This window comes from Dioscorea cayenensis, chromosome 15, assembly GCF_009730915.1.
Source record: "Dioscorea cayenensis subsp. rotundata cultivar TDr96_F1 chromosome 15, TDr96_F1_v2_PseudoChromosome.rev07_lg8_w22 25.fasta, whole genome shotgun sequence".
NCBI classification, from domain to species: domain Eukaryota; kingdom Viridiplantae; phylum Streptophyta; class Magnoliopsida; order Dioscoreales; family Dioscoreaceae; genus Dioscorea; species Dioscorea cayenensis.
This window is the reverse complement of record NC_052485.1, coordinates 3,155,210-3,162,763: the sequence shown is the minus strand read 5'-3', so window position 1 is coordinate 3,162,763 and position 7,554 is coordinate 3,155,210.

The window sequence follows — 7,554 nt, the reverse complement described above, 5'->3', positions numbered from 1 at the left end:
CGAGCTAAAACATCTGTCACTATCAGGGGTAAATGTGGCCCATCGGTCAAATTTCCTTTTAGCGCCGGCCTCTCTATTTTAAACAAAAGCGGACCTACAAATCCTGAATTTACAATTTTCACCGTCTGGGGTTCAAATACATAAATCTGATAAATATAATTCTCACAATTTAGCGAGATACAACGCTTTCTGAGATCGTGACACCAATGAAAAGAAAGAAAGGAAAGGGGGACCCACTGGATCCTAGGGACTCAGCACGACTAGCGCTATACTCGATCCGGGCAATCAAAAGGTCACGCTCACTGCTGATTCTACTGACGCATTCGGTTAGTGATTGGTGGCTTAATAATTTCAAATACTTTAATCACGTTATATATAAAATATATAAATACCAAGCTTTCTCAAATAATTTTTCAATTTTCCAAAATACGAATTCTAGCAAAATACATCTTTAAAGAACTCTTTGAAACGTAAAATTCGGCAGTAAAGTCAGACATCAATTTGATTTTACTCGGAAAACACAGAATTTTGGCGAGACGCTCATCACCGATTCAAAAAATAACATAAATCTCAAATTTAATCTGACCCAATACCTGACACTCACCCGCGTAACGGTCTAGAAAACTCTCTCTAAACCTTCGCCGTGGCGGCTGGGTTGAGCCGTCGAGAACTCATGTCCTTAGCGTTGACCCATCGGTTGCACGATCGGTGACCCCGACTCTACCGATGAATATCGGTCGGGGCTCCTCACAGGCGGCCCTCGTGGTGTCGGCGGTCGACCGCCACCTCAAAGGCTGGCGATGAAGACCCGCCTCTACTTGCGTAGGATATCGCAAAACAATCACCACAATAAAATCGACAACTCCACTCGGTTGCAATATCCATCCATGATCCTAAATCAAGAATACCTCGACCCGTTTCTGCGAGACAGAGATAAACACATAAAGCGCAAACTTTTAACACAAAATAATTTGCAAGTCCCAACACAAGCAACAACATCCTTTCGAGACACAGTACATCACGCGAAAATAAACATTATTTTCTCGAAGCGATACGAAAAGTATAACAATGCATAACACCGGTGAAAGCCCGGATCCGACACCGTTTCCTATGCCGGGGAATGAAAACCAATTCTACTAATATGCTTGGATAAAACTATCTTTAAATATGCTCACATGGTTTATAAAATCACTCCAAATCAAAGCATATCTGCCCATCGAAAAATAAATACAAAGATTGAATAATTAAATCACATATACATGTATTTTTCTTTATTCACAAATCATTATAATTATACAAAGCGATGCTCTCGATCGGTTATCATGGCTCGTACTGGAAAATAAATATAAAGGTATATTTAGAGCCTTATACGCAATTAAACGATAAAATGAAATACTTAAACGTTTGTTTCCATCTTGGCCAATTCAAGCAATTATTTCAAAATAATAATAATTAATGATTATTTAAAATAATAGCAGCACTACGAAAGCTCACGAGGTATCCTTGGGTTCCTTCCCTAGGCAGGAACTCTCTCTAAGCCTGAACAACACCTAGCAAGAATAACATAATAAAAATAAATTACTTGAATTATGACGTAAAAGCAAAAGTGGGCAGCAATACATAGAAAGCATAGAGACTCTCTGGTGGGCTACTCACTCCGATCGGTTCAAAAGCTGAGCCTTGCGTAATCAAGTGGTCTCAGATTGCACTTGGCCATCTTCGATTTGGGGATGAAGCCCGATTGGACGTACACGAACCAGTCATCAATTACCACTGAACCAAGCTCAAATTCACTGAACCAAAACTCAATTTCACGAACCAGGGTTTAATTAAAACCAACCAGCCTTGAACCAACTCAGTTCTTATACAAATATATATTGAACGAAACTTGGTTCAGCTTCCAAAACATATATGCCCAACATCACGACAGAAGCCGGGTCGAGCTTCAAAGCGAGATTGCAATTCAACGAGCGCATTTGCAGTCGATACGCTCGAGCTTGAGTTTAGTCAATGCTGCGGGATCGATTGATCGAGGCGTAGGATTCGAGTTACGTCGAGAACCCGATTCACGAGTTCGATTAAATGAGCTTTGGTTAAAGCGCGAAATCTGGCTGACTCTCGATGAATTCGAGTTCGATTCGAGCTCCATCAAAGTCGGTTATAAACTTGGTTTGATCCAACCTTGAATCAAGCGTGCTGACTCGGCGGAGTTCCGATGGCTAACGTCATTCGTTAACGTCTTGATCATCATAATCATCAACTTAATTAACTCGGCAGCCGACACTAATCTGGAATCTGCTACGATGTGATGCTACGGTAAAGCTCAGAAAATCTCGTCAACTCGTCGCCCAGATTAAACGCAAAATACTGATGGTCGGTGCAACCTGAGTGAAGCCTATGATAAATACATAACTCAGTTAACATGTTTTCCTACTCAAATCCGTCAAATACTACGCGCCTGCGTGCGTCACATACGCTCATTACGTCAAAAATACTCGTGAAAGGCACTTCACACTAAAAGCAGTACTCCGTGAGCTCCCTAAACGCGATCTCCCATCCGCTCAAATCTCCCAGTTTTTCTCCTCGTTTCTTCATCTTCTCGGAGTTCTTGTAAGCGAGATGGAGGGAAGAAGATGAAGCCATCGATAAATCTGCAGAGTTTTCTCGACTTAGGTTTTCATCGCGTAAATTGATTTTAGTCCCTCAAAAACATAATTTAACACACGCGGTCCTGAAAAACTCCCAGACTGATCCTTGAATTATGCACTGTGCTTAAAAAGGTCAAACTGCAAATTGTCAGTGGTCGCTAGATTATAGCACAACATTTCAAAGAGTCACACTCATCGTCTTACCTCGAGTCGTGGTTTATGTCGCAGCTTTCGTATCAAAAGATCCTTTTAGATCATTAACTTTATCGAAAATGTTTCTAAAAGCTTTGCTTGGGTCCTTGATTAACACGCTTGGGTTTCTGCATGAATTACTGCGTGAAAATATCTGCTGCTAAGTAAAAGTATCGCTGAATATATTTTCGGCAGGTGTCGAGGGTTCGGGTATTACTGAGTTCTCTAAGAAAATTTAGGTCTCGAAATTTCAGCATACTGATGTCGATATCGCGAATTTACGTACTTGTTTCCAGAGACCACGTTTCTCTTCTTGCAAATACGCTCGATGAGTAAATAATCTGCTGCACCGATCACTGTGCTTCCAGCCGATTGACCGAAAACTGACGTGCGAACCGCGGCTTCTTTGGCGTCGCCCGGAAATCGACTCATTTTGGATAGCAATTCCGTCGAATATCTACGACCCGGCGGTCCGGATCCGCGTGCGCTACTCGACTCTTTTGTCTCGAAATGTCGAAAATCAACTATCAGGTCGCCAGTCACGATATGCGCTTGGGTTTTAACGCGATTGGGACTCTACCATACTTCGTGGGCATGCGTATGTCTATGTCGCTACTTAACTCTCCAGTCTGGGCATGACTTCTAAACTTAAGCTCGGATCTGGCAAGTGATCTCTGCCAACCCAGGGATATCTCGACCTACGGCTCGATGATGCCAAAGATGTCGCTTCCTCGCCTTCTCACGTAAATGCTGGCGGCTGTCGGTTAAAATTCCGCACCCAGCGGAAGCCCGGCCCCTTTGTTTAAATACAAATCGGACCCTACTGAATCCACCGATTTCTGTTTCGCATTCTGACGGGTTCGAAATACATCGTGCCATGAATACTGATAGCTTCGAGATTTGGTCTCTGGTCTGGCCCATTCTGAGATCCTGACGCGATAAATAGAAAGAAAGGAAGGGGACCGCTGCGATCCACGGACTCGGCCGCGAGTGGCGGCTATACTCGATCGAGGCGATCAAGGGTCCTGCTCGCATGCATTTCTGACCCATTCGGTTCGGTGGTGGTGGCATAATGATGTTCGAATACTTAACCATCCCGATTATGTATAAAATATATAAATCTGCATTTGCTTCGAATGATGTTTCGATTTTCCATCTTACGAGTCTGGCAAAATACGTCTTTAAAGAACTCTTGAAACATAAATTCGACATAAATCGACACTTCGAGTTTGATTTTCTCGGAAAACCTGATTTTTGTGAGAGTGCCCTCGTCGCGATTCAAAAATAACGTAAATCTCGAATTAATCTGACGCTGACGCGATCGCCCGGCGTAACATGGGTGCAGAAAAGCTCTCTAAACCTTCGCGTAGCTGGCAGCTGGGATTCCGAGGCCGTCGAGCTCACGTCATAAGCGGGTGAGCCCGGTCGGTTCGCGGTCGGGCTGCCGGCTACCCGATGAATATCCGATCGAGGGCTCTGCGCTCCGCTGGGCGGCCCTCGTGATGTCGGCCGGTCGACCGCGCCGCCAGTGGTGAAGGCCGCGAAGGCCGCCTGCCGCGATGGGATATCACGAAAACAATACGCCTGATAAAATACTGACTCAACGGCAGATCTGATATCCATCCGTGATCGTACGTCGAGGAATACGCTCGGCTCGTTGCACGAGGTAGCGAGATATACTGTACATAGCGTAGACTTTTAGCGCAAATAATTTGCGAGTCCCGGCCAGCGGCAACCCAGCATTGGAAATCGTCGAGGACCGGAGTGATGTCGCGTCAGCGGAAATCGCGACATTATTTTCCGCTGACGATCTGCGAAAAGTATAACGATCGCATGTCATACGGTGAAAAGCACGGGATCAGCGACGGCCTCTGAATTCATCAGGGAATGAAAGCCAGATCTACTTAATAATGCTGGATAAAACATCTTTAATATGCTCCACATGGTTTCGCCATAATCACTCCAAATCAAAGCGTATATACCCGTCAGAAAATAAATACAGAAATTGAATAATTAAATCACGTCTCGACCTATCATTTTCCTCTATTCACCAATCATCATAATCATCTACTAGCGATGTGTCGATCTGGGTTATCCTTGGCACATCGTAGGAAAATAAATATAAGTATGTTCGTTATCTCTTATCGCAATTAAAGCAATGATAAAATGAAATACTTAAACGACTTATTTCAAAAATACTTAGCCATTAAACAATTATTTCAAAAATAATAATAGTGATCGATTATTTAAAATAATAATAGCCACCTACTCGAGCTCACGGTGTCCTTTGGTGTGGGTTGCAGGCCGGACTACTCTCTCCTAAGCTGAACAACAGCTAGCGAGAATAACGTAATAAAATAAATTAACTTGATTATGACAACTAAGAAAACATAGTGAACCTTGACGCTGAAAGATACGTGAAGCGATAACGCAGCTCTCTACAGTGGGCCCTCGCCACGTCCGGTTCGAGCGCAGCCCTTCTGCGTAGTCAAGCTGGTCTCCAGGCTGCACTTAAGCCAGCTTTCAGTACGGCCTAGACCGTTACGAGACGACACGAACCATCCTCGAGTCCGCGAGCCGAGCTCAAATTCACTGTGAACCAAAACTCGATTTCACTGAACCGGGTTTAATTCAAACCAACCAGCCTTGAACCAACTCAATTCTTATACAAAATATATTGAACCAGCTTGGATTTAGGCCCATTACCATAGTAGCATCCGCCAAGACGATCGGCTTCAAGCTAATTCGATTCAATAAAATGAAATTTCCAGTCGGTACCACTCAGCGAGTAAATCAGGCACACTGACGGATCGATTCAATCAGACCCATGCGTCGATTACGTCGAGACGATTGGGATTCGATTAAAGTGAGGCTTGGTTAAGCGAAATCAAACTCGACTCGATCGATTCGATTCGATTCGAGCTCAATAGGAAATCGATTATAACTTGGTTTGATCCAGCGAAAATCAACTTGGCTAACTCAAGCGTTCGATCTGAGCTGCATTAAATACATTCTTGTCTTGTGCGTGCGTGATATCATCTGACACTGATTGGCAGAGCCATTGAGCCTGATCTACGATTGCTCGACGTGTTACTCTGGGTGAGCGAAAATCTCGATCCTTCGTTTCAATGGATTAAGTAGCTTAAAATCTGATGATTTTTCGACACTAAAGATTGAAGCAACAATCGTCATACTATACATTCAGCGATGTTTTTCTCTTTCAGTCATGTCGAAATACTGGCGTATATACATGCGTACGTACGCTCGTTCGTCATACCTGAGAAAGCTCTTCTCGCTTCAAACGTAGTCCGTAGCATCTCCATCGTGATCTTCGTCCCCGCCTCAAATCTCCCATTTTCTCCTCATTTCTTCTATCTTCTCGGGTTGCTTAGCGAGATGAAGGAGAAGAAGATGAACCATCAAAATCTAGAGTTTTTCTCAACTTGAAGTTTTCAGCGAAATTCGACTTAGTCTCTCAAAACATAATTTCTTATGCATGTCCCAGAAAAACTCCCAAATGATCCTTGAATTATGAAATACTATTCTTAAAAGGTCCTTTCAAATTATCCAATGGTCCCTAGATTATAACACAACATTTTAGATCCTCCATCTTACCTTTCGTCCTTGGTTTGCATAAACATTTCATATCCATCTTTTTCATTTTATATCTTTAACCCAAAATCTTTTTAAAACTTTTACACTTAGGTCCTTAGTCTTTCCACTTGGGGTTTCAGCAAGATTCTATCAGAGAAAAATCTTCTGCAACTAAAAGTAATACACGAATATATTTTCCACCGGTGTCAAAGGTTCGATGGGTATTTACAAAATCTGCCTATTATCATGACCCAAAGAATGGAGACCAAGAAAAGTTTACTATGCTTTATGATGAATGATCATTGTTTTAATTCTGAACATATCATTCCATACAAATTAATACGCATTCATGTTCATACTAAGCCATTTTGTTAATTTATTATAGCAGCAGGAGAGTTGCCATTTGCTGAGGCTATCATATGCAAAGCACTAAGCCAACAATTCACTAAGACTTGTTTTAAAAGCGAAGCATGCGCAGAAGCTATCTTTCACTGTATGTGTGGAAAAGTGTCAAAAAGATTAATGTCACGGAGGGTCAAGAGATCGGAAGACCACTTGTTTCTACCTTTCTGGGTTGCCTTGTTCACTTGTCATATTTGGATTGAAAAACTCATGTCCTAAAAACATAGTATAATCATATGAAAAATTTAGTTGATTTTAGATATTTTGGACATTTGGGTTGTCTTTCCACCCGCAGATCCTCTCCGAGGTCTGGACCTTCTGGGTCCCTTCCATAGTCTCTTTGTTCTTTTTTATTTGTCGTGGTTAACTGAATCTCACATATCGTTAAAACTTAGTTATTTCACACAATTTTTATAAAAATTAGTTATATTTCCAAAATTACCCATAATTTATATCTTCACATTTCTCTTATATTTAATTCCAAGAATATAATTGAATAAAGTGTTAATGGTAATTTTGATAACAAATCTTTCGATGTTAGAAAACTACGTAAAAAGAAAGCATAGATGTGTGACAGATAAAAAGAGCGGAGTGAAGATACGCTTATCATCGCATCTTTAATCTGCAGTGCTCTTAATCCACCTTTTAGTTATTGCCAAAAATTATTCGGGATGATTCTTGCTTGGATTCTCGGAGAGAGCCCCAGTGACACCGAAGA